Source organism: Archocentrus centrarchus, chromosome 8 (assembly GCF_007364275.1).
Source record: "Archocentrus centrarchus isolate MPI-CPG fArcCen1 chromosome 8, fArcCen1, whole genome shotgun sequence".
In the NCBI taxonomy this organism is placed as follows: Eukaryota; Metazoa; Chordata; class Actinopteri; order Cichliformes; family Cichlidae; genus Archocentrus; species Archocentrus centrarchus.
The window spans coordinates 8,049,224-8,056,901 of NC_044353.1; positions in this window are offsets into that span (position 1 = coordinate 8,049,224).

A 7,678-nucleotide genomic window follows, 5' to 3' on the forward strand; every position below is an offset into this window, starting at 1 on the left:
CACACAAATATAATTTATACACAAACTGACCAGCAGCTTCCCTCACCAATCGTCTGCATTACACTCAACTGAGTGTATCAGCCATTATCGTTTATAGATTTCCACTGAGTAACCTTTTAGCTGCAGTTTTTTTTAACATACAGGGCGATCCATTAAAGTTCTGAAACATCTGAAATAGACATGATGAGACTGCTCGCAAAAGCACTGCGGCAGTGCTGAGGAAGCTTGTTGCACATGGAAGAATTTAGTCTTTTAACTTTACTTTGAAAAGAGTGTATTTTAACCCAAGCTGTGACACCCCCCCCCCCCCCCCCCCCCCCCCGCCCCGCCCCCAGTCTACATAATTTAATGCTTAAACCTAACCAAAGAGAGACAGAAAAAGCAGGATAAAGTAAAATTAAGTTCAAAAGAAAAGTGCTCCCAGCCAGGATTTGAACTCTTGTCTTCTGGTTGTGGTGATTTTGCTTCCTAATGAGGGCTTTTGTTGATTCTCTCTCTTGCATTAAAATTAAGACGAAGGGCATTCTGACCGAGCCTCACTGCATGCCGAGTTGGACGTGAGACCGTGTGAAAATCAGCATGCACATTTAACATGTCAAGTACAATTTAACACGTTTCAATGAGAAATGATATATTTTAGCCTTTGTTATTATTCTGACACCATTCATCCATAGAACATCAGCTGTCTTGGCTTAAACACTAATAAAAGTGCATGTTGTTCTGATGTCAATGAAGTGATTATGATATTCATTTACTGATTTTTAAGAATTTTGACAGCTTAAAATTGTCCACAGGCTGCATTTACTCTTTTAGGATTGTGTCCAGAGATGTAATTTTGTAATTCGCTGAGAGTTAGCTGAGACACCCTGAGGTGTGGTTTATTTATTCAAAACCTGCCACAATATTGACAAGCTGCCAAGTACTATGATTTAGATGTAGATATGGCATTATTGTAGGACATGCCTGTCCATGTTGTAGTTCTGGAGATAGCTACATCAGCTAAAATCACAAGAATTTTCTTCTTGTCAAAGCTAACTGCAAAGAAGGCTGTAATTAGGTTAGGGTAGGTCTACTACTGCAGACAAAATGCACAATGGAGCTCATCAAACTAAGCTGATCATTGTTTGGGATCACTGTCATGCTGAAAAATGAAGCTGTTGCTAGTTTAACACTTTCCAGATTGTATTGTGTGGTGGATCAAAAATCTGAAGGCATTTTTCTGCATCCATAATTCCATCAATTTTTGGCTGAAGTGCAGCCCCAAACCATGACAGAGCCTCCACCGTGTTTACAAATGGCTGTAGATACTCACCGTTCTCCTGACCTCCCTGCACACTGATGACAATTTGAACCAAAAGTTTCAACTTTGGATCCATCAGATCTATGACCACTGAATTTCAGTCCAGTTCTTGTGTAATGTGGTGTACCTCAGTCTTTTCTCCCTGTTTCCCAGTCTTAAGAATGGCTTCTTGACAGCCACCGTTTCTGATGAGGCTTCAGTGAACGGCAGGTCCAGATGCGTCTCTCAGGTCCTGTGTCAGGATTTCTTTCCTGTTTCTTAGAGACGTGACTTTCAGATACTGTTCATCTGCTGTAGATGCTGTAGGACACACTGCACACCTGCTGGAAAATGCCAGGTTTTTAGCTAATAGCTCTTTGGGAATCATCTTGTTGGTCCAAAAATACTATTTTATGCCCGTCAAACTGTTTTCTTTGGAACGTTTTCAACTCAAGAAATGGGGAAAAAAATGTGTTTTTATAACAGGCTACTAGTAACAAAGTGGCTAAAGATACAATTTAAAGTTGCTTCTCTGCAATCCTGTTTGTTATGTGCAGACACAACACTGCCTCATCCATTGAGTTCTGTTCCCTTTTTTAGATGTGAAAATGTTCAAATCTTGGCCTGATATTGTATCTCAAAACTCTGATAGTACCTAGCTCAGGTTTGACCTTACACTTCTGGAACTTCTAGTGACTGAATTTAAGTAGAAATTTGTTTTCTACTTAAATTGGAAAAAAGAAAAAAGAAAAAAATCAGGGTTCAAAAACCCAGATTAGCCATTTCCCCAGTTGCCATCTTTGCACTAAACAGCTGCTGGCATACACGGAGTATAAAAGATGGATGTAGCCACTGTGATGTCACTCAGTAGCGAATGAGAGCCTGGAGTTCTGCTGGGAAACCTGGAATTGAGCGTTTTCACCATCACCATCTTGGCGATTTGAAATCAGACGGGACACTGGGCAGTCTACTATTAGTTTTTGATAGCACACAATCAAGTTGGCAATTACATGCAGTCTGTGATTAACTGTGATAAATTGCAAATCTGTTGCTGTGTATATTAATTGTGTGTAGTGCTGTACTGGAGCAGAATCTGCAGATCAGGTGCGACTCTCTCATCTACAAATTGCACATCATTCACTGTTAGAACTTGTGGTCCAGGATGCTGGAAAACACATTACAGGACAAAGTCATTTTCACATATTTACTAACTCTCAAACTCTGAAAGATTGCTGCTGCGCTCATTAAATGGAGCAAAGTGCTTCCCTCCCTGTATGAAGATGTACAGGGGTGTGTAAAAAAAATTAGATACACTCTAGGAAAGCAAAAAAAAAAATCTGTCATCAAAGCAGACTGTTTTCTTAAGAATCTACTGTGGTGCAATATTTATCTATACTTCCTTTAAATTGACAGCATTTTGTACTGTTGCATTTTGACATTATTTCACTTTAAATCTTGAAGTTAAGTGGCACAGCCCGTCAAATAGCACCAAGCAGACGGGGGATTTAATTCTGGTATTTGTCTTGCAGCATCTAAATGTGTCGTTGAGGTGTCTGAAGAGGAAAATGTGAGACTGGGAATACTGTGCATATTAATTTAACTAATCCTAAACATACTGTAACATTCAGACAATAATCTAACACACCAACACAGTCCCATTAATAGCTACATTTTGTCAAACACACGCTATGTAACAACACCTCTCAAGGGATGTAAGAGGAAGAACAAGACATGAATGTTACTCTGTGAGGGTCTAAATTTAGCGCAATTTGCAGTAAATTGCCTTGTGACCAAAAGTGACCAGTTGGTTGTGGGAACTACTTGCAGTTGGCCCCAGACAGCAAAAAAAGATTCAATGCAATCAGTCGCCAACCACCAGTTTGTCCTGGTTGCACTGAGGCCTAAGAGGTGGCTCCAACTGACAGACTGAGAGTCACTACATGCCCATACAGTAGCAAGGTCAGCCCTAAAGTATAGCCTGCTTCATCCTCCTGTTTGATTCTGATGGGGACTGTCATTTACAGATCATGTTGTTAGCAGCTGAGATCACGCACTCATCAGGAAGTGTTTGCTAAAGTTTTAAATCAAAGGAACCAGCGATGAATTTCCCACAGACTTCTTTTTACAACCAGATGAGTCAGTGAATGCACTTTTGCTTTTTTCAGACTTGGAGGCTACATCCATCTTCTATATACAGGCTGTGTTTGTTGGCGGTCAATACATAATCTCAGGTCCTTCATAGGAATTGGTTTTCCTGTGACCGTTGATTGATTTACAGTCTGTCTTGATAACGTGACTTAACGGTTTACATGTTAATGTTTAACTGTGACTGTGAACTGACTGTAGTTGCGTGCAGAGAGGCGGAGCCTATTCAAAACTGTAAAACACACACATACACATACACAGCTGTGAGTAAGGATGCGAGCCCCAGCAGCACTTAGAGACAGGGCCTTACTCAGCACTGATCACTAATTCATGACACACACCTCAGATGGAAGATCGCATGAGAAATCTTAGCTTTACACGACTTATAAAAGGACTAACTGACCAAGACGGATAAGAAAAAATAAATGGGCTACAGGGTGGAAAAGTGAGGAAAGAAAACGGGGAAGGATTCATCTGGATATGACTGAAAGAGAAAGAACTGGCTGTGTTCCTTGCTCTGTTTCTAAAAACATCCACTCTTCCACATTATGTTCCCTAAAGAGAGTTTTTTTTCCCTGGCACTCCTCCTCTGAACTTCCCCAGCACTCTCCTAATCTAAAAATCTGTTTGTTAATATGCCTCTTTGTTGCATTATTCAAATCAATTGGAAAAAAAGGGGCTGTTTCACAGAGTAACCCGCTGTTGATGTGTTCACACTTATAAAAAAAAAAGAAAGAACCTTTATGAAAATAGATTTAATCCCTTTTTTTCCATCATCCCAGTCCTCTGTCCCTCTCTCCCTCCTGCTGTTTCCATCATCCTGCTTCCCACCACTACCCTGCCCTCGTCTGTTGTGCGCCTGACTGCCTCTCTGTAATCCAGTGTGCCTCTTTGTGATGTACAGCATGTGGCTCAGCTGCACTTTGGCCTCTAATGGACCCAGTCAAGGGGGAGAATTGCCACCCTGTTGTCTATATCCAGGTCAAGTGTACACATATTAGCGCGCGTGTGTGTGTGTGTGTGTGCGCGTGCTAGTGGGTGGCTGGCTTTGTGGATTATGTGTATTTTTTTGTTTGCATTTAGAAAGAGGTTCTTTAACCAGCCAGTTTTGTCTACACTTTTCAAGAAAAAAATGGCAACGGCTCTTTGGAGCCCTCAGAACTGACCCTCCTACTAAAATGTACTTTGCAGAGATAAAAATTATTCTTCTTGTTGGTTTTAGGTGTCACCTTTAAATATTCTGTGTGCATTTCAATTATAAATTGTTTAAAAAAAGATGGACATAGCAGCTGTGATGTCAATAACAGTTTTGCAGCCGTAAGACCAGCCTGCCTTCTTGGTTTTTTGAAGCCGGACCGATCGTATTTGGGTGAGAAAGTACCGCTGAGTGTGTTGTCAGCTAATGCCACCACAGGCTAGCTAGTTTTGAAGGTAAGGTACTGTGAGATTAAATGTAATACTGGGAATAAAGAAAAATGTATTTATCAGAGGAACTGAATAGCTCATTCCTTAGAGTGCATTTATTAGTGCACCCAAACCCTGGACAAGACAGCACTGTCGCTCAGTATAGCAACACTTTTAATTATCCATCACGCTAAGCTTTAAAGTTACAGTGTGTAAAATCTCACTGCTAGATGTCAGTAGATTGCAGAGTGCAGTCAATAATCCTAGCTACGGTGGCCGCTGTAGGACAAACAACTCTGGCTGCCGTTCATCTGTAGAGAGTGTAGGCTGTCGGTCCGCTGTTCACTTCAGCTATGAATATGTGTCCACATCCATTTACTCTGGAGGAGGATGTAAAACTTTGTGAAAGCAGTCTGAGTCAGTGAAGCTCACTTCTGTCAGATGACAGTGATGCTGAGGTGAGCTGTTGAGAATGTCCTGAACTTTCCTGTCAGTAAGCGCTGCTGTTTTTGCTGCTGTAAGCCTCTGTTAGCCCACGTTAGTGAAACTTTCTTTGAAGCTGGACTTGAATAAACTCTCATACGATGTGAGAATGTAATCAAAGTGTTTTTCAGAGGGAAAGTGTGATTTTCAGGATACACGAGCCTAACATTAGCTGGCATAATGTTCAGTTATAACCTGCTGTTGTTGTTGTTTAACTGACTTGTCAGCTGTCTGGAGATAGGAGGGTCGCCTGTCCAATATGCTGACAATAAGTAATCGCAACAATATAGGGAATAAATAAACATGTTTATGCACGTTTTCATGTGTTAGAGCACTCTCTTCAAGAGACGAGGCTTGAGGTGAGGAGGAAGACGATGATGTTTTATCCAGATGCCAGTGGCGTTGTCTCTCTCTCCTTCACATTTTTGTGTCTTTGGTGAAGGGCACCCCTTCTCATATGATAAAATGTAGGTATGATCCTTAATATCTTGAGTCTGAAGGTGCTGGCATGAATTGAAATTTGCCTCCACAGCACACAAATGCCTACGAGTTCGCTGCTCCTCCTCTTTTGGTGTACCTCATATGCAGCTTTAGCTACATACATAAAACGGGATTAGGCAGAATGGCCATGTCCATCTCGGCCACTGTATTCGAGAAAACGGGGAAACATGGCAGCTTCCACAAATGGTGCCCATTGTTTAATGGATTAATTCTATGTTTATGAGAATGCATCAATTTGTTGGAAGATGTAATTACGCACTAATTAATGTATATTTATGAGTACAAGATTTCTCTTTTTCTATTAAATAAACTTAAAAAAATGACTGAATGCACCTTTAAAACCCGATCATTTCCTGTATATATCAGCCATACATTTGGGCCCCTTGGGGATGTATGGGGACTGACCCAAGAGTCCATTTAAGGAACTGCAGTTTTTGTCACTTCAATTGTTGGTTTCGTTTTCTTTTCAGTTTGTGTACGATTTCACAAGCTGCTGTGAGACTGTGTTGCAATGACAGAGTGAGTAAGACAGAAAGATAAAGAGAGTGAAAGATTGGAGGTAAGGAGAGAGGATACACGTGGTCCTATAGAAGGTTACACGCAAGGGGGAAAAAAAAAGACAAAGTAATTTCTTCTCCTCCTTCCCCTCCACTGCTTCTTCACCTCATGAATAATAGAAAACAGGAGATATAGGACGACTCAGCTTTTTTCTTTTCACCCTGTCAGTGGCTTTTGGTCCCTCACCTCCCTCTCCGTCTGTTTCTGTCCACTTTTTCTTGTTTTTGCCATTTCCACCATCTCATTTCTTGGCCAATAGTAATTCATAGTGGACTCCAGGGCTCAGACTACTCCACCTCATTGGGATTCCTTTTGCTGGACTGGGTTTCCACAGTTACTCCAGTTGTTCCAGCATCAGCAAAAGCTGCTGTGCTATATTACATTTAATTGAAGTGAAAAACCACTGTAAAGAAAGCTTAATTTGGCATGGCCAGTATATTTTTGGTCAGCAAATTTTATGTTATGGTTGTATAACTGCCATTACTGAGTCAATTTGCTGATTTTTTTTATTTTTTTGGCCATTTACTATATACTTCAGATTGAATACTTAAAAAGTTCATTAACAAGAGTTAAAAGTTTTAGCAGCTGGCACTTTTTACTCTGTATGAGGTTACAAAAGGGTTGGGGGTTGGAGGTGGGTGGGTGGGTGATTGCAACTCAACCCAGCTGACTTTGAGCAAGAGGTGGGGTAAACCTTGGAAAGGCTGGCAGTCCATCGCAGAGATTTTATCTCAAGGTCCACCTACTACTTTTTTTGTTGCTCACAGATCATATAGAGAAGTGACTGGGAACAACAGCAACTCAGCCATGAAGTGGTAGGCCACCTAAAATCAGAGTGGGGTCAGCAGATGCTGAGGTGTGTAGTGCACAGAGATCACCAAGTTTCTGCAGAGTCAATTACTGCAGACCTCCAAACTTCATGTGACCTTCAGATTAGCTCAAGAACAGTGTGTAGAGAGCTTCATGGAATTGAGCAGCTGCATCCAAGCTTTACATCACCAAGCACAATGTAAAGTGTTGGATGCAGTGATGTAAAGCACGCTGCCACTGGACTCTAGAGCAGCGGAGACGCGTTCTCTGGAATCATGAATCACACTTAGGGTTAGGTGGTTGCCAGGAGAACGGTACTTATCTGACTGCATTGTACCAAGTGTAAAGTTTGGTAGAGGGGGGGTTATGGTGTGGGGTTGTTTTTCAGGAGGTGGGCTTGGCCCCTTAGTTCCAGTGAAAGGAACTCTTAATGCTTCAACATACCAAGACAATTTGGACAATTTCATGCTCCCAATTTGACTGCACACCAATGCACAA